This window comes from Benincasa hispida, chromosome 12 (assembly GCF_009727055.1).
Source record: "Benincasa hispida cultivar B227 chromosome 12, ASM972705v1, whole genome shotgun sequence".
Lineage (NCBI taxonomy): Eukaryota > Viridiplantae > Streptophyta > Magnoliopsida > Cucurbitales > Cucurbitaceae > Benincasa > Benincasa hispida.
In genome coordinates this window covers 42906334-42927463 of record NC_052360.1, presented here as the reverse complement: position 1 = coordinate 42927463, position 21130 = coordinate 42906334, and positions in this window count along the sequence as shown.

The following is a 21130-nucleotide window of genomic DNA, read 5'->3' as shown; positions in this document are numbered from 1 at the left end:
GGTGCCTTTAGATAACAAATAATTTTGACTACAGAAATATACTTTTGGAAATCAATGCATAGTCAACAAGAACATTACCACAAGTTCACAATTATTTCTCCAGCTAGACCGCTGGATTATCCCCAACTCAACTGATGGTTAAAACAAACAACCCCAGCTTGACCGCTGGTCATCACCTAAAGTAAACATCCCCAGCTTTACCGTTGGTTATTCCTGGCATGATCATACATTTTTCCCCAGAACTTTCACACGTATATTAAAGCAATGTATCAACAATTTCTGTGGAAACTTTTCCTATACCTTATTATCCCACCAATGTACACATCGACTATTTTCCCGCTAGCTATGCTTAGGTAACTTGACTATATTTCTTGCCGGTCATCACCGACTATCATTTCCCGCCGACCGAAGCCGACTATATTTTCCCGCCAAGTACCTTTTCAAGCATGCTAACTATACATCGCGGGTACAATTTCAGTTTCCAAAACAAACATACAAGCAATATCTTAACAAGCATAGTAATCAGATAAACATATATCCCTGATCATGCCAATTTAAAATTATCCCCTATATATATTTACCTATATATAGAAATTATATCAACAATACAACACACAATAACCACTCACCTTGATGGTTTAAGAACCTTTCTCTCTAGAAGTTCCTTGATCTTCCCAGGCTCCTCTTTTGAACCCTAAATTCCAGATTCAAATTAAAGCTCAGACTACTCATAGTTCTAGGCTTTATCTCGAGTTACTTCCTTCCACAAATATGCTCTAAAATGTCTCCATAAGCTTATCTCAAAATATTAGCTCATAAATCTTCGTGGTTTGGCCATAATCTTAAAAACATCGAGACTGGCCCAAGCTTACCCGACAGTTTGACCCTTCTATATTTTCCTCATTCTCTCGCACAATTCCTTGGAGCTTATTCTCCGAAAGCCCTACCCTGAAAACTAGAATCTTCTAGCTTTTAGATGTCTTTGAAATCACTCCAAACGCATGAGTATTCTGGGAGAACTTCTCGTCTCAAATTGATGCTACTTCCTATCCTTTCTGTCCGATAGCATCTCCCCTCTTGGAACCTCTTGACCAACGCATGGTCTTGCTACCAACACATAGTCTTCTCCCAATACACTCTTCTTTATGTCCTTTGAAGAGAATTTGAGTTCCCATATAAAGTCCTTGGCCCTATTTATAGGCATCTAAGATTGCTCTAAGGCCGACACCTCTTACTTGGTCGCATGTCCAAGTGTCTCTTCCTTACACCATCAACGCAATCTTGCATCAACGCAACCTAAGGTGTCTTGCTCCCATTTTACCAATGCATAGCTCTCAACTTTGCATGTCTTCTTATGCATCCACTTCATTTTCTTAAGGCTTAAGATTTCTTCCCAACAAGCCATATGTCCAGATGACGTCCCTCATATGCGTTCATCCTTCCTATGCGTTCATCCTACCATAAATGTGCCCATCCAATTGCCTACCCATGTCCGGACACCATTAACCGGCGCATGCGTCAATTCACTCTTACCTTGTGCATCTGATCAATGCAACTAAGTTACGGATGTTAGATGCTCGCAAGCTCATCTTTGGCCGCATATGCATGGCTTACCTTTGATTTATGTGCTCAACTAGGATAATGACCAACACTTCTTCAACGCATACTACTAGCTTGTCCTATGCGCCCACAAACCCTTGGATGTTCAACGCATAGCACATGTCCAATGCATAGCACATCACCAACGCATAGCAAATCACCAACGCATAGTACATCACCAATTCATAGTACATCACCAACGCATAGCACTTCACCAACGCATAGTACATCACCAATGCATAGTACATCACCAACGCATAGCACATCACTAACGCATAGTACATCACCAACTGTCTCTTATACACATCTAGATGTGTATAAGAGACAGACCTTAACCTTAGCATAGCACATCCATCATGTCTATCGCATCTATAGCACATCTCCAACGCATAGCACATCACTAACGCATAGTGTAGTACTGCCACATCCATCATGTCCATCGCATCCATCGCAGCTTACCATCGCATAGCACTGCCGCGTCCATCGCGTCCATCACATCCATCGCTGCATGCCTCCATCGCATACTACCAACACATTCCTTCGGCCGCATACTTTCATTGCATTCCTTCGGCCGCATGCCTCCATCACATACTATCAATGCATTTCTTCGGCTGCATAAACGCATACCATCGGCCGTATCCCTTTCGGTGGTATACCATAGGCCGCATCATCGCATGCCCTCGCATCACTGCATGCCCTTGCATCACCGCATACCCTTGCACCACATGCCCTCACATCACCGCATACCCTTGCACCGCATGCCCTCGCATCACCCCATGCCCTTGTACCGCATGCCTTCGGCCGTACAACGCATAGCACCGTCCCATGTCATCAATGCATAGAACTATCACATGTCATCAACTCATAGCGTTGCCGCATAGCTTCAATGCATAGCATCACCGTGTAACACCAACGCATAGTGCTATCGTATACCATCGACGCATACCCCCATCACCGCATGCCATCCATTGTCGCATGCTACCAATGCAACCCTTCGGTCGCAAACCATTGGCCGTATATTGTCGCATCCATCGTGTCCATCATGCCTGCCTCTATCCATCGCATCCAACGTCCAGCGCCCTTGGATGCGCAACTTGAGGCTGTCGCATGCATTTTCTAACCTCTCAAAACATTTGGCCGCTACATGCGTTGTTCTTGGCCATACTTCAGCCTCTCTCCATGCCCAAGTAACCTCTTAATACTTCATGGCCAACGCATGGCACCATATCAACGCATAGTCCAACACTTAGTTATTTTTCTCCTTGGCTTCCAATGCATGGTTACTCTTGGCAATGCCTCTTGCCAATATTTCGGCCAGTCATGCGTCCAACCTCACAAACGCATTGTTGCCTTTTCAACTTATGCGTTAATGTCTCCTAACTCTTAACGCATGGGTTCTTTTGATCTTACACTTAGCCAAATTTCATCAATTAAAGCTTAACTCAAAACTACTCAAGGAAAATCTATTCGACACTTAGAAATTTCCTTCTCTTCAACATAGGATTTAACCTTCACTTAGTTAACTCCTTTTAACACCTGCTTAAGTAAGGAAAATGGAACTCTGGGTTTCACAGAAATTCACTCCTACCCGATTAGGGTTAGTAGAGAGGTTGTTCCCTTTAAGTGTTGATTCTAGATCTTGAACAAGAGGCCTCACCCTCTCATTGGCCTGAAAGGGATTCGATTTATTGATTGGATCACAAATCAATTGTTCATTAGGAGATTAGTGGGACTTAAGGAACAAGAGGTATTTTGGAGGTAAAATACAGATTCGACCCAGCCGTTATTACAAACAATCTATGAAGGGTTAACTTACTAATCATGGTTATATCAAGTGGACATAATATATCTACAGTGAGGAGAGTTCAACTATGGGCTTTAGTGGAATCACCCATTAGTTAACGAATGGGGGTTAGTTCGATCTAATGAGTTTAGCCGATTAATCTCGAATCGTTGGAGCCTATGATCTGTAGGTCCGCAAGGTCCCCCTACTAGCTCATAAATGGATTAGCTCTAGAATAGTGTGATAAGTTAATTTGAAACGTTCAAATTAGAATTAGATGAAATTGGAGAATTAATATTTAAATATGATTTAAATATTTGAAGATGGAATTGTGTAAAATTAAGTTAATATTTGATATTAAATTAATTAAAATTATTAAAATTGTTTAAATAATTATTTATTAATTTTTTTAAGAAAATTAATTTATGAAATTAATTTTGTAAAAATAATAATTTTTTTAATTTTATAAAATAAAATTGATTTATGAAATTAATTTATGAGAAATTAAAAAAGAAGAAAAAAACACAAAAATGGAAAATAGGCATTTTCCATTACTTCTTTAACTTGCTCACACTAAACCCACGATCAAAGTCTTCATTTACTCCAAGCATGAGCTACATCTCATGCAGCCATTCTTTTTGCATGATCGTCTGCAATATATTGAAGAGATTTGAGTGATTTTGAGGTAATGCAATCTGTAGAGTTTTTCTGAAAAAATCGTGAGATGAAGTTATTCTTCCGTTGGGTTGCTACTGTGAGCTCATCTCCAAATTCCCTTAATTCAGGCTTATTTAGAGTCCCACAACTCAATCTAAAGCACCAATAAGATAGTAGAAAAGATCTTGGGGTGGTCTACAACAAGATTCAGAGGAGATTTGCAGCTGGAATTTAAGCTTTGAGGAAGTTTCACAAAGGTATGTAATGAAACCCATTTATTTCTGTTATAGCATGCTATCATTTTTGCTAAAATTAATGAATTAGAGTGCTTATGGATTCTTGTCGCTTCTGCTGCGTGCTGGTTCATTCCAACAACTGATATCAGAGCATCATATAACATTCAATTTGGTTTAATTTTGGTGTGGTGGGTGTTTTATATGAGTTATATGAAATTGTTGTACTGATATGGTTGTTTGAGTTTTGGCTTTTAATTTCTCTTTGATTTCTCAATTAAATTTGTAGCTGGCTCTTACTTGATGAGATTTTATGTGTTCCTAAGAGTCTGTAATTTATTTAGAGTCATTAGAGTTGAAATTAAATTGTAATCAAAGAAACAAGTGAAGAGGCCGCGTTGCAGATTCTAATTTATCAACCTCTGTTCATGTCGTCGTTGAGCTTCAGTAGCTAGACGATCGTTTAGCTTCATGCGTTAGGCGATGTGAAGAAAAGCTAGACGNTTGAGCTTCAGTAGCTAGACGATCGTTTAGCTTCATGCGTTAGGCGATGTGAAGAAAAGCTAGACGATCATGTAGCTTTGGGCGTTGATCATTGAAGTGTTATGCGTTAGACGATCGTGCACATGCGGGAGCTAAACGATGCATTGTATTGCTATACGATGGCGCTACACGATCGTGTAGCTTCGAGTGGGAGCTAAATGATGCATTGAGATGCTATGCAATAGTGTCACACAATCGTTTACCTCTATGCGGCAGCTAAGCGATGGGTCTAAGAGCTATGCGATAGCACTACACGATTGTTTACCTTTTCGTGCACTAAATAATCAACTTTAGGCGTTAGACAATGGTGCTCAGCGATCATGTAGTATTTGTCTGGTGTTAGATGATGGAGCTGTACGATAATGTTAAACACTAAGCGATCGTGTAGCATTGTCCAACATTAAACGATGACACTATGCGATAGAAGGAAGACACTACATGATCGTGTAGCTCGGTCAGGCACTATGCGTTGGTGCTACACGATCAGGCAAACATTAAACGATCAGGAAAACGCATGACAATAGTCGTCAATGCTAAACGATGTGCCTTAACGAGATGTTGAGCATGAAGCGAGAGCAGCCGGTTTGACTAGTTCTCTTGTGGTCAGGTCTGATTCAGCCTCAAATGGTTTTTGGCTGGTCCAATTCAAGCTATTTGAGTTCGTTTTGGAGCGGTTCGAGTGGTTCGAAAGCGGTTCAAAAGCAGTTTTGTGATAATTAGGTTTTTGTTTGCTTGTTTTTGCCAAAACTAAAACCATATCAGTTAGTGTTTATTTATTTATGCATTGGATGTATGTTATAATTAAATCTTGTATGTGCATACAATATGTCATGTAGACTTAAAATCCCACCGTAGGAAGCATGTTACATGCATTGAAAGTATGTTATAAAATGTTATAATATATAGTATGCATGTTAGGGTTTCTTTTATTTAATATAATAGTTATATTAGATATAAATGCCTTCATTGTATGTTGTGGATGTTTAGCATGTCTAAAATTTTGTAAGCTGTTATAAAATTGGGTTAGATGTTTAAAATCCATAACAAAGAACAGTTATGCTCACTTAGGTTAACCACTCGTTTTAATGGTTAAAATAAGTCGTTAAACTTGTAAAACTAGGGTTACAAACTCAACCGGTATATAATTCTATTGAAGGCTAGGGGTACTTAAGTTGATGGTCTATGGAAAACCTCCTACCTAGGGATTATGGCCGAATTATTAAGTGTTGGTAACGGGTTTTATAAGCATACGTGAGCGGTGTGAGATAATAAAAACGGTTTATCACCTAGACATCGTAGGTTAAAATCCATTTATAAGTGTTATACTTGGATAAACCACCTAGACTTAGGGTTATTTTTATTAGTCGAAAAGAACCTAAGTACAAATTTACCTAAACATTTAGAACACTTCAGTGGAATATTAAAAGTTATTGGCTCTCATGTCCTCAAGAGTTCACATCGTGAGGTCCATGCTTGGCTTCGTGTCGATTTTACCTCGACTGCTCTATTCGAAAATTGTTTGCATGGGTCAATAACAAGGTGAATGGGGGAAGTAGTTCATAGTAAGTAGGGTGAAGGAAATGTGTCAACATTGTCTTACGGTCTTCTCCATTAGTTTGAACCGTGAGATTTTTATGTTGTGCCTGCTGTCATTTTTAGGCGGCACTAGCTAGTCGTTAATTGCGATGATTCCCACGGAGGCTTGTAACATAGGATTCGTTACAACCCAGGCTTCAATAAAATGAATAGGGTCTTATAGTTCCGTCTTGGATATTGTCTTTTATTTTGGGGACATATTCATACCATTCGGTAAGATCTGAAAATGGTGGGTCTACACTTACAAGAATTTCTAAGTGTTAGTAAAGATATTGACCAAAAATGATAACTAAATGACTATCGGAATATGAGTTATTCTGGAGATAGTATTTGGTCAAGAATTGTCTTGCTTCTGTGAAGGAATTCTTGACTGCCCCTCAGTAGCAATTATTTTAAATCACTTAAGTATCATTACAGAAATAATGATTATGGGTACATTACTTTACTAAAACTTGATTGGATTTAAAAGCAATTTACTTATAGAATTTGTTTATAATTTCAGAATGACGAGTTCAATAATACAATTGTTGGCATCGGACAAACTGATCAGGGATAACTATGTGACATGGAAATCAAATTTGAACACCATACTTGTGATAGACGACTTTTGATTTGTCTTAATTGAGGAATGTCCTCCCATTCCAAGCTCCGATTCCAACCAAACTGTTCGGGAAGCATTTGATAGATGGATTAGGGCGAATGATAAAGCTCATGCTTATATCCTTGCTAGCTTATCTGACGTTTTGGCAAAGAAACACGAGGATATGAATACTGCCAAAGAGATTATGGAATCTCTGAGAGGGATGTTTGGATAACCGTCCTTCACCCTGAGGCATGATGCTATCAAATACGTTTATAACAGCCGCATGAAAGAGGGGACCTCAATTCGTGAACATGTCCTGGACATGATGGTCCACTTTAATGTGGCAGAGGTAAATGGAACTATGATGGATGAGAGAAGTCAAGTTGGTTTTATTCTAAAATCTCTTCCGAAGAGTTTTCTGCAATTCTGTATGAATGCATTAATGAATAAAATTGAATACAATTTGACTACTCTGTTGAATGAGTTACAGGTTTTCCATACTATGTTAAAAACTAAGGGTATGGAATCAGAAGTAAATGTTGCTTTTGCTAAGAAGAGAGGAACGCCCTCTAAGCCTGATGTTGCCTCATCTTCACAGAGTAACCTGCGAAGATGGATAAAGGGAAAGGGAAAAAGAAACCTGCTAGCAAGAAAAGCAAGAAAACCGCTGTAGGCAAAGGGAAATGTTTCAACTGCAACGAAGAAGGGTACTGGAAGAGAAATTTCCCTAAATACGTTGCCGAGAAGAAAGCAGAGAAAGCTAAACAGGTAACTTAGTTCCTGAAGATCGCTTACTCAGCTTGACCAGTGGGAGAAGTTGCAGCTGATGATGATATTACCTGCTTTTGTGATCATGTAGTGAACATTATGTACATATTTTTTGTTTTGGATGAAATGTTCATTTTTCAGAAAATATGTTTGTTCTATCTCATAGAAACTCCTGTTAAGAATCAAATTATTAAAAGTCATTTGCAAATATTCAGATATTTAAAACGGCTAAATCAAAGTATAATAAGTTTAAAATATTTCTAGATCTTACTGTTAACAAGAGTTGTTAAGATAGGTCAGACGCATCTTAATCAATGAGTTGAGAGTACCTCAATGTAGTGGGAGGAGAGTGTGTTTCCTGGTCATATTGAGAATTAGACGAATTCCCCATATAGTTTAATTAAAAAGCCTATAGTATACTAACTTGTTTATAATGATTCTCTCGGCTAAAGTGTTTGAGAATCACCTAGTAAAACTAGAAATACCAGGTTAAATAACCTAGGGCAAGTAGAAGAAATATCGGGTATGGGATACCGAATAGTAAACCATGGGTATGGGATACCCTAGTTTATTGTATTTCTCTATAAAACTTAGAAACTCAGTCTTATATATCGGATATATAAGTTACCATTGGAGTTTTAGTCCAAGTGGGAGTTTGTTGGGTTTTATATCCTAAAACTCGTGGTTTGTAAACAATAGAACTTATTCTGAAAATTCAATAACATGTTATTGAATATATTGTTTTTTAGAAATCCAATAAACCTAAAAGTTCCTTGACTATTACATGAGTACTTGAACTTTATGTGGAGACATACAAGTCAGGTTCGAGTAAATAGTAAAAAATGATCTATAGTATATGAATAAGGTTGGGTGCCTTATTTTGTTAACACTATTGGATGCGGCCTCCTTTGTAGTTGTTACAAAGAGTTGTAAACTGCTACAATATGAAGTGATCCTAATTCATGCATGTTATGATATGAGGGGTGGGGGCGTCCTGTGCAAATAAATTTTGTATAAGATTGGACCACAAAACTAGTCACTCTTACTTTATAACCTTGTTTACTATTTAAGACTGACTATTTCAAAACGATGACCTAGGTAACTTGACCTTAATCCTGAGCTAACTATGAACTTCTGTTTATTCAGGATTATCCTTTGATTTGCAAATGGTGAGAGTAGACCAACATCTCTACTCAATAAGCCTCCCATTTCGGGGATAAGACCGGATAGATAGCTAGGGACATAGGGTGCAAAACGGAATTCACTCCTACCCGATTAGGGTTAGTAGAGAGGTTGTTCCCTTTAAGTGCTGATTCTGAGTCTTGAACAAGAGGCCTCACCCTCTCATTGGCCTGAGAGGGATTCGATTTGTTGATTGGATCTCAAATCAATTATTCATTAGAGGATCAGTGGGACTTAAGGAACAAGAGGTAATTTCGAGGGTAAAACAAAGATTCGACCCAGCCATTATTACGAACAATCTGTAAAGTGTTAACTTACTAATCATGGTTATATCGAGTGGACATAACATAACTACAGTGAGGGGAGTTCAACTATGGGCTTTAGTAGAATCACTCATTAGTTAACGAATGGGGGTTAGTTTGGTCTAATGAGCTTAGCCGATTAATCTCGGATTGTTAGAGCCCATGATCTGTAGGTCCACATGGTCCCCTATTAGCTCGTAAATGGATTAGCTTTAGAATAACGTGATAAGTTAATTTAAAACGTTCAAATTAAAATTAGACGAAATTGGAGAACTAATATTTAAATATGATTTAAATATTTGAAGATGGAATTGTGTAAAATTAATTTAATATTTGATATTGAATTAATTAAAATTGTTTAAATTGTTTAGATAATTATTTATTAATTTATGAAATTAATTTTGTAAAAATAATAATATTTTTAATTTTATAAAATAAAATTGACTTATGAAATCAATTTATGAGAAATTGAAAAGGAAGGAAAAACATAAAAATGGAAAATAGGCATTTTCTATTACTTCTTCAACTTGCTCACACTAAACCCACGATTAAAGTCTTCATTTACTCCAAGCATGAGCTGCATCTCATGCAGCTATTCTTTTTACATGATCGTCTGTAATATATTGAAGAGATTTGAGTGATTTTGAGGCAATGCAATCAGTAGAGTTTTTCTGAAAAATTCGTGAGAAGAATTTGTTCTTCCATTGGGTTGCTGCTGTGAGCTCATCTCCAAATTTTCTTAATTAAGGCTTATTTTGAGTCCCACAACACAATCTAGAGCACTAAGAGGATAGTAAGGGAGATCTTGGGGTGGTCTACAACAAGATTCAGAGGAGATTTATAGCTAGAATTCAAGCTTTGAGGAAGTTCTACAAAGGTATATCATGAAACCCATTTATTTCTGTTATAGCATGCTTTCATTTCTGCCAAAATTAATGAATTAAAGTGCTTATGGATCCTGGTCGCTTCTGCTGCAGGCTGGTTCATTCCAACACTAAGTTCTTACAAACAAATGTAATATGACATGATGAATCATGATTTTGCACCACGTAGTTCTTCCAAACAAATTTTCCCTATTGAAAATTTTGACCATAAAAACAATAGAGAAATTGAAAGACGGATTTATGAGTAACCTACTTCCGGACATAAGAACGACTGAGAAGACTAGAGAGAATAAGAAGAAGCTTCAGAGAACAACGAGTCCATAACGGTCAAAATTAGAAGATGTTGAATTGAATTTTGAACACTTTTAATTTATTCATCACGTTCGTATTCCAAAAATCAGATCAGTGCTTTTGTAAAATCAGTCGGGTTGGGCTTGGGTTCCCTGACTCGAGGAGATGCTAAGAGCAAAAAAGTGTAAAAATGTGCCATCAGGCTAGGCCATGGAATTTCGTTAGAGTTAAGCTCCCGTCGTGCTGGAAGATTCATCCTTGTCGCGCTGTAATTTGGAACCAATTGTAACTTTTTAATTTATATTCATTGCGATCCAAGTTAGGGCTTTCAAGAAAATATTGGGTTGGGTTTGGGTTCCCTACCACGTTCTAATGTTGAATGGAAATAGCGTATAACGTTTAACGAGATATCACATTTTTGTTCTAAAATCGAGTTAGGGTCTTGGAAAAATCGAGGGGTTGGGCAGTACATCTCAATCGCGATATGAGTGTTAAGTCTGGAAATGTCCTATGACGTAAGCAGAAGATTATATATCAAAAGTTTGGGAGGGGGAGGGGGCGAATCACGAAATTTAAAGGGACTAGAGAATAGGTCATTCGTACGAAAAACTCTTAGAGTTTGGGAGACTTGAAACATTTACACATCAAAACCAGAAATTTCATTTCGACAATAAATCCACATCCCCTAAAAAAGCACAAAACTTAGGCACACTAAGACCAGAAATCCATCATCATCTTAATTTTTCCTCAACATTCAAATGCTTGCACACAAAAACTAGAAAAGGCCATTTCGCAGCAAATCCATATCGACACAAATAGCACATAACTTCAATTCAATGTTCAAATGATTAGGTTTGGAGCATGAATGGTTGGGTTGAGTGATCAAAGCGAACGGAATGATCAAAGGGAAAAAGAAGTGGAAGGTAGATAGAGAAGGAGGAGGAGAGAGAAAAATGAGAGAGAGAAGAAGTATAAGAGAGAAATTGAGTAAATGATTTAATTTTCATATTTGGAACTATTTGAGGGTTTGATTTTTACTTTTATCAAATTTTGAGAATTTAATTTTTACAATCTCAAATTTAGAGGATCAATTTTTACACTTTTAAAAGTTCGAGGATTTATTTTTTATAATTAAAAATTTAAGGATGCAATTATTAGAACTACCATACTTTAATGATAGTTTTTGTAATTTACCTTAAAGTAATTACTATCGCATTGAAATTTATCTTTATGAATTTTAAACTTTTAGAAAAAAAGAAATCAAACTTAAAGAATTAAGGAGATAATGGACGGGACTAGGAGCTGTTCTTTTCTATTGACTCCAGAAAAAAGCAGCTATTTAAGCTTTGACTTTTTAATTGAATTTGAACTGTGAAGTTCATCACCGACCGAGTGCAAAGGAGCACATCACCAACCGTTTATTGACAAACGATCTTACGGCAGTCAAATTGCCACGTGTATATCGTGCTTTCATTTCTCACATGTATTGAACAAATCCCATGTGAAAAACACACGCCGTTATCCCACGCGGCTGGAATATATCGTTCTTCTCAGTACGATATGCGATATTTCGTTTTTAGCTAACGATATTGACGGAAATGTTTAAAATATCACCGTCAAAGTTAAAAATTTGTTAGTTATTTTTATATTTTGTATACTTTTTTATACGATATGTTATAATGTAGATTCACTCTTTATATAGTGAATTCATGAAAATTGGAAATATTGATATATGGATAAAAATTTAATACATTTATATTAGAATTTTTATTACCTTTTTATTTATTATGATTGAATTTTATGGTTCAATCTTTCTATCCCTCAATTTCTTTTTATCACGAAATTGTCAAAAATATATGGCCGATTTGTTCAAGAATTTGACATTGGATAGTTATAATATTCTAAGTATTTTGTTATTTATTATAATCTTCTTTATAATTTATTAGATACTAGGGTAATACTTGATAGAATATGATATATATACTCTTTTTTCTATAAATTCTAGGTATTTTGTCTTTTACATAATTTCCAATTTTTCAAAAAACGCCTAATCTTTTATATGGACTAGTAATGAACATGTGCATTTGTACATGAAATGGGATGATGTTTTGGAACAATTGGACAAATTGCTAAAATGGGATGATATTTTTGAAAAATGACCAAACATTTTTGTCATTGTAAAAAATGACCCAATGCTAATTTTAATACTATTTAAATTTTAATAATGGACAAAAATGCCCCCACAACATAATCCCTACAATTATGCTATTTTTTTTTTTAAAAAAAAAAAAACTAATTGTCTAAAACAAAATCTAATAAATTTAACTACCCAACCTTAATTCTAAAAATAATAATATATAAGATGCACAAACAAAACTAAGGTGGAGATAAATAATCTAAAAAGACGTAATTAAGAATTAATAGTTGAAAACAAGAAAAAATAGACCTTTAATTTTCACCCACGAAATAACATTATTAATCATCAAGAATATCTTACTATAATTAATAACTCAAAATTAACACAGAATAAGCAAATATCTTATATCCAAAATAGCTATCAAGTAGCTTCTATCCACCAACTCCTAAATTATTTCATACTAAGCCCTAGAAATATCTTCTACTTGTAAACAATTAAAATCCATATTTTGACACACATTAAAAGCAACTTAAATCTTCATTAAGCTAAGTCATGCAAATACCTTGTAGAAGCTAGAATCTCCATCTTCTTTTATCAATACTATATTGTAGTTAAGAGCTAAAACTTTCACAAAATTGAGTCATTCCAATAATGCAAATACTATGTATTAAAAGACCATAAACTGAACCACGCAAATACTTCATAAAGACTTCGTTATATGAATTGTCCTTACATTAATTGTGGACTACATCAATTATCATCATCATCCTCCACAACGTCCCATGTCATGTACTCTATCAAAACTTTTCCATAAAAATATCAATTCTTTAAACCCTCTAGTTCATCTTTCATTCCAATTGACATCAATTTAGATAATAAAAAGAAACATTATATACCTTTTAAGTCTAGATCTGTTTCGAGAATGTTAATTCAGTGACCAAATTATCAATCAATTGCCTCTTCAAAAAATCCCTTGCATAAAGAATTGTTGATGGGTTTGCAGCCCAATCAACACCTCTTGTGATAATGGGACAAAATCAACACAGTTGTACTTAAAGTAGAGATAAAAACGACGCTTAAAAAATATATATATTAAATGATTAAATAATTAAATCTTAATTTAAAAAAAAAAACTATCATTGAACAAAATCTTCATACATATTTATATTTATTTGAAGATTTTTTTTAAAAAAAAAAACTAATAGTAGTTTAAAGAATATAATCTATGTAAATCTCAAAAGAAAAAATATAAATATATAGTTCCCGTGGATCTAACAAATTGGCTGAGAAATTTCAGACCTATCAAAAAATTACCACGTCATTTTCCAAATTAATGACGAAATTGCAAATCATACAATTTGGGATCAATTAAAAGTGTGTCCCAAATTGAAATTAAAGACCTTAATTGGAAAATCCTGATGATACCACGTGTATTCATCATGACCGTTGAATTGAATCAAATAATTTAATCTAATTTGATATTATTTTTTCGGGCTAAACTTCATTTAGCTCAAAAGTATACTTGATTTGATCCAAATGCCAAATAAAGTCCAAATCTAGTTAGTCGGGCCCAAGGGCCAAGTCTATAGACCAACCAAGCCCAAGCCCACAAAGTCCATATGGAACTTTATAAATAGAGGAGTTCACTTTATTTGTGGGATCAGCTAATTCTACATTCTAGAGAGTCCAGGGAGAATTCTCCCTACAATCAGAAGAAGACTCCTATACTCTTAAAGCTACACACTTCTTGAAGACACAAGTTTCCTGAAAATATAAGGACTCTTCCAAAACTTCGACTTCAAGAACATCATGCGCAACACTTCTTCATGTCAAGCGTAAGCATATAACTGAGAGAGAATCAGATGATAAAGTATTAGAGATCGAACTATATCGCATCAAATCTACATTAACACAAGTTCAACTCTAGGAAACAGGTTCTCTGAAAAACCTCATGCGAATATGCCCTTAAAACAACCGAATGACTATTAATCAATAATCCCAGAAAATGGTCAAAAATCAAATAGAGGCCTAATATTGGCCATCTAGCACAATTTCTCAGACTTTTCATGTGAGCTTTGTGAGCTAGGGCTTGATTTGTCCATGTACTTGGCCTTTGGACCCAACTTATTGGATCTTGTGCTTGATTGGCCTTTAGGCCAAACTAAGGCTATTTTTGGGCTTAATTGAACATGAGCCCAAATATTAGAGCAATTTATTTTGTTTAATCCAACACTTATGTTGAAACACGTGGGATCATCGAGATCTACTGGCTCTTGTCTTCCATTTCAACTTAGGATACATGTCGACTTTTAGTTAGTCCAAAATTTAATATTTTATAATCCCGTCATTAATTTGAAAAATGAGGTAGCGATTTCTGATCGATCAAAATTTCTCATTTAATAACTAAATTTAAAAATTTATTAAAAATATAAGACTTAAAATTAGACCACTAAAAATAAAAGGATTAAAATTGGACCAATCTAAAAATATAGAAGGCAAAATGGTAATTTACACTTAAAAATATTACAAGCTTCCAAAGAAAAAAAAGTTTTCCCAAAGGAATCCAGATTTGCATTTATTGAAACAGTTTCACATTATAAATCTTCGTGCAATTTTGTTTTCCAGCATCTATTTTAAAATGGCATGTGACTTAAATATTCCATATTATAAAAATAAAATATGATTAAAATATTAGTTTGGTCTCCATATGTTAGTCTTAGTTCCTCCAACTTTTATATGTTTAAGCTTGATTAATAGCAATTGGGTTGCTCATATATGAGGAATTTTCAGTTTAAAAACAAAAGGTTTAGTTCTTATAAAAGTTTAGTCTCGTTTAATATAAGCCCTCCAGCACTAGATGGCTTTCTTCCAAAATAATATTGGCACGTGGTTGGGGAAGGTGTTACTGCTACTTGTGTTAGCTACCTCAATAATGGATTTTTTTTACTAAACACCTCAATCATACTTCCATCGTCCATATTCCGAAAGGGAAGAGCCTAAATTGGTGAGGCGATTTCCACCCTATTAGCTTGTGTAACCATTATTTCGAATGTTTTAGCCAATAGACTTGAGTTCAATATAATATTATTGGTGCTTTTTATTGTTTGCATCATATAAAGATTTCGTCGGAAAAAAGGTTATGCTAAGTTAGATATGAGTAAGGTATATGATAGGATTGAATAGTATTTTCTGTACAGGCTCATGACGTACATGAGTTTTAGTGATAGCTGAATTCATTCGATTAACTTGTGTACAAGTTCTGTGTCTTTTCAGATACTTATTAATAGGAAATCTACTAAAACTTTCAAACCATCTAGAGGTTTAAGATAGGGGGACTCGTTATCACCTTATCTTTTCTTTCTTTGTGCGGAAGGTTTAACTAGTTTTATCTAGCAGTTAAGTCTCATAATTTGATAACAAGTCTTAAATTGGTTGCTCTACCCCTGCTATTATTCAACTTTCTTTTATTTTTTTATTTTTTTTTCTCATGACAACCTCATATTTTTTGAGGAGGCGTTCTTTGAATCCGAGAAGATTGCTCGAATTTTAGAGGTGTATGAAGATGCATCTAGTCAGGTTATCAACTACGATAATTTGCGATTACTTTTGGTTCCCATATTGTCACACCCCGTTCCAGATTTTCCTTCTAACCTAGAACGAAGTGTGAAGACGTTAAACATCACTTCTCTCTATGATATCTAACGTCCCAACTCTTAACATATCTTGTACTAAAGATCAAAGCCAGACATCCAAACCCATTTTCAAAAATAATCTATGTTCATTGACAGAGTTTAGGAATTGATTCAGTTTAAATCACAATACTATTTTAAAAAAAGTTACAGACCAACAGTAAGGATTATTTCGAACAAAACCTCCCATGAAATGTAACTCACAAGTTTTAGCTATTCTGGAATACTCACAAATATATGCACAAACAATACAACGGATGTTTAACAATACTAGTGGTGTTTGACGGCTCAGCAGGCACCAGGAACTTGTCGCTACCTGGGGGTGGGGAAAAACATAAAACATGAAAAGCATGAGCTAAAGTCCAGTGAGTGATAATTTAGTATAAACATAAATTATCGCTTTCTAAATCATCAATAAAGTTTATCAAATCATTCAGTAAACCATTGAACAAAGTATAAAAGATTCAACATCTCAAACACGTGCTAGTAAAAAAAAAGTGGCATGATCATCTCTCATAAGCATATTATAAAACATTCAGTCGTTATCAAAAAAACCACACCAACTCTGTATCCAAATACTCATTTACAACGGCGGGTTACTCTGGACAAAGAATGCCTCTCACGGTGTAAACCAAATCACAAGGTCATACGTGCACACAGAGCTGCCTCAAGGCTAAGCATAGATACACACCCAAATACTCGTTTACAACGGCGGGTTACTCTGGACAAAGAATGCCTCCCACGGTGTAAACCAAATCACAAGGTCATACGTGCACACAGAGCTGCCTCAAGGCTAAGCATAGATACACACCACAAGCCTAGGTTACTTTGGACTCCCTGATATACTTTGGCCACATTTGACCCCGTTGGTAGCCCCCTGATAGCCCTGGTGGCGCTACAGGCGCAAGTTCCTCTGGACTTCCCAGTATACTCTGACCACATCTGACCCTGGTAGCCCCTTGATCGCTTGAGCGATGCTACTGAAACACATTCAAGTATCACGGGAAAATAACCATCTCTCGGGTACAAGAATTAGTAGTTTGAAACCACTTTAAAAAAACATTCAACATTTTTAAATTCAACATCAAGAGGTTTTCATATAAAACCATACAAGTCACAATTGTGTAAACTCTGGTTCCAAACTACATTGTTATAAATCAGGCTCATATAAACCAATAGAGTTCAGGAATCCTGATTTAAACATTTTTGAAATATTAGTCAAGTAAAACAGATCATGCCACCACATTTCATAAATCATAGCATACTATCATATATAATTACTTTCTATATCAAAACATTCGAAATAAAACCATTCACTGTTAATCGACTTCTCCTCATAATTTCGGTTTCTCCATCTCCCGTTTATCCTGAAATTATATTGATAATCCTCTAGTTATCCTTCACACGACCATAATCTAATTATTTGAATATTAATCTTCAAGTATAACGAATTTCACTTAAACTTTTCCCAAATCCCTAATTTGATCCAAGGTAGAGTTTGCTTTGTAATTTGGTCCTTCAATTGCTCTAAAATAAACTCAAGACCTTAAAATTAATCTTCAATAAAAACTAATTCTATTCCAATTTTCCTTAATTTTTCTCATTAATCCTAATTAGGGTTTACTTCAAATTAACCCCTTAATCAACTTCATAGTTGACTTAGGATCCCAATTTCTTCTAATTTCAGGTTTAAGGTATTATAACAATACCAATTGGAATCTTAATTATGCTTGAGAGCAATTAAGCTAAAATTGATTTTCCAGTTTTTAATGACGGACAATAGATGACAGACAGAAGTCAAACAGGAAAGTCAACTCTTTCTTCAACCTCCAGCCCAGAAATTTTCAGATTTGACCTCTGTTTTTCCGGTGAGCGTTTCAGACTTAAATTCACATTTTCTGGCCATTTAATGTTTAATTAGCCTATACAAACCTTTTACCCATCCTTTTAGTTAACTTACCTCAAAGTTTGGACGTCCGAATTTCCCTAGAACTCCCGGAATCGACCAATCTTTCCACGGTGCCCCTGTTTTCCCGGCGAGAAAAAGCAGAATTTTCAGAACTTAAATTCAGAAATTACAGCCAATAACGATCAAATTAAAGACCATATAACTCTAGAAGGACCTCATAAGTAACTTAAATTTAAAGTTGGAGCTTCGAATTAGCCTCTAACTCCACGAATTTGCTAAAAACCCGAGCATCCTCTATTTTCGCGATAACTCTAGTGCCACTGTTTTTCTTCGTTTTCCTTACTTCTTCGGCCAAATTTCTTTAAATCAATCCTCTCAAGAGCTTCTTCTTTACTTACTCTTTAATTTTCTTTCATGTTGCCCAATTTTCCGTCACAAGAACGGCCGTAATTCGAAAACAACTTTTTCCTCTTCTTCGATCGGCCAGACTCAGAAAATTCGTAATTCCCTTTCTCTCTTCGTTTTTCAGCTTAAATTTCTGGTTTAACACGTGCCCAGATGATTAACCCTTAACCTCAAAGCCATCCAATGAGAAATTTCAATAGCAAGCACCTCAATTTTTCCAAAATCCCTCAAATTCTCTTTTTTCCTCTTTCTCTCGATTCTCATCATTTCCCCCTTAATTTCCTTTAATTTTCCAACTCATTTATGCCCAATAAGTCTTAAACAAGTAAAATTTACTTTTAAAACTAAGAAATTACCAAAATTTCACCACTTTCCAAAATGTTGACTTTTGTTTACTTTGATTTTGACTATTTGATCATTGACTTTGATAATTGACTTTGACCTATCCCAAGCATGCCAACCTTACCTTTGAATGTCCTTTACATGCTCAACTAGTTCATTACCCTCAAATTATTCCCCGAGTTCTTACTTCCTCTTCCTAAATGAAACAAACGTCAATCCAAATCTTTTTATTTTTAATTATAAATCTTAACAAAAGATCCACATCAAACTTTATCTCAAGTCCCCGAGTTCGATCTCAACTGTGTACTTCCTAATATTCCAAGAAATAGTAGAAGAAGAGAGGGCTTACACATCCTTTCTTCTTGAAACGCAACCATAACCGACCATTTTCAGGTCAAAATGGTTCACAATCATGGAAAGTACTTGGGTGTTCCTTCGTCCCTATCAAAGAATAAACATGTATCACTATCTTATATTAAAGATAAAATGTGTAAAGCCTTACAAGGATGGAAGGGGCGATCATTCTCGAAGTCTTACAAAGAAGTGTTAATCAAATCAGTGGTCCAAGCCATTCCAACATATGCTCTTTCTTGATTTAAACTACCAATGAGTTGTTTGGGAGCTTAATCAACCCATGGTTAATTTCTGGTAGAATTGTTTAGACAAGAGCAATAAAACCAATTGGGTTAGTTGGAAGCACATGACCTATCTCAAGGAGAATGGTGGCTTGGGTTTCTACGATATACAACTCTTCAATCAAGCATTGTTAGTGAAACACACCTGGCGCATTTTGGAAAAAGAGCACTCACTTGTAGCTCAGACATTAAAGGCTAAGTACTTTCCAAATTCTTCTTTTATCCATGTAGGTTTCGATTATTACCTTTCCTGTACGTGGCAAAGTATTTTATGGAAGTGCGAGCTTGCTCTCAAAGGTGACCATTGGAGGATTGGGGATGGCCAATGAATTGATATCTATCCAGACCAATAAGTTCCCAGAGAATCTACTTTCAAGCTACTTTCCTTACCAATATCATTCTATGTGCCTTTAATGGATGGTCTTATATATGATGGTCCATGGTATCAAATGCTGATAAATGAGTTATTTTGTCTGGAGGATACTAACATTATCAGGAGTATTCCCCTTTTTTCTTCCTTTCATCTGAATCGTTTTTTCTGGCATTATGACAAAAAAGATTTATACTATATCAAATGTGGGAATAAGTTGGCTCATGCCTTGATTTTGGTAGCATCTTCCTCCTCTAGCCGTGTCATGGAAAAGTTTTAGAATTCGTTGTGGGCTCTTTCCATCACTCAAAAGACACAAATTTTCCAATGGCGCGCATAGCTTAGTTCTCTTTCAATGTGTTAGGTCTTAACTCATCAATCCATCATCCCTTGTGAGAAATGTTCTTTATGCCATCATGCCACTGAGTCAAATATCCATGCTTTTTGGGACGGTAAGGGAAGTAAACAGATCTGGAAATGTTGGTCTCCTTGCATTTTTCTTTTTTATATGCACTCTTCTGATGTTGTTTTTCTTTTTTTTGTAGGGCCTAGAAGTCTTTGAACACTCTGGATACCATAATATCTTTGCTCATTGCTTATATCATTTGGCACAGACGCAATCTTTTGGTTTTTGAAGACCAAAGCAATCCCAATTTCGATCATGTTCGATGGGCATAGAATCTAGTGGAATCCTTGACCAACAATCTAGATCAACACCCTCCCTCCCCCTCATCCTATTAGCTCATTATCTCTTAGATATTGAGGCCTTTTTCCCATTAGTTCATCTCTCATCGCGACTCTTTAAGTTGAATTCTGATGCAACTTTACTTAATGGTGAAGTGGGTATTAGTGTTGTAGTTCACGTTAAGAATGGTGATGTTTGATTTGCCATAGCGACTCATGTCGTCATGATGGGATCGAGAGAGCTCGCCGAGCCAACGCCATGTATAATGCTATTCTAGATCTCTTGAGGCCGACATTGTCCCGCTTTGAGTTGAATCTATTCCGAAATTCTAATCTCTTCGATGGGAATAGTCATTATGAGAATAAGGTTCAATCTTTCGTTGATGTCATTCGTGATCTCCATCCCCGTGATTCCATCTATAGTTCTTGTGGACCACCAACCGTAGGTGTAATTCTATTGTCCACGAGTTTGCCTCACATGCTTGAAAATTTTAGTTTTCTATTGTGTGTCTTGAAGACTGACCACCCCTAGGGGTGG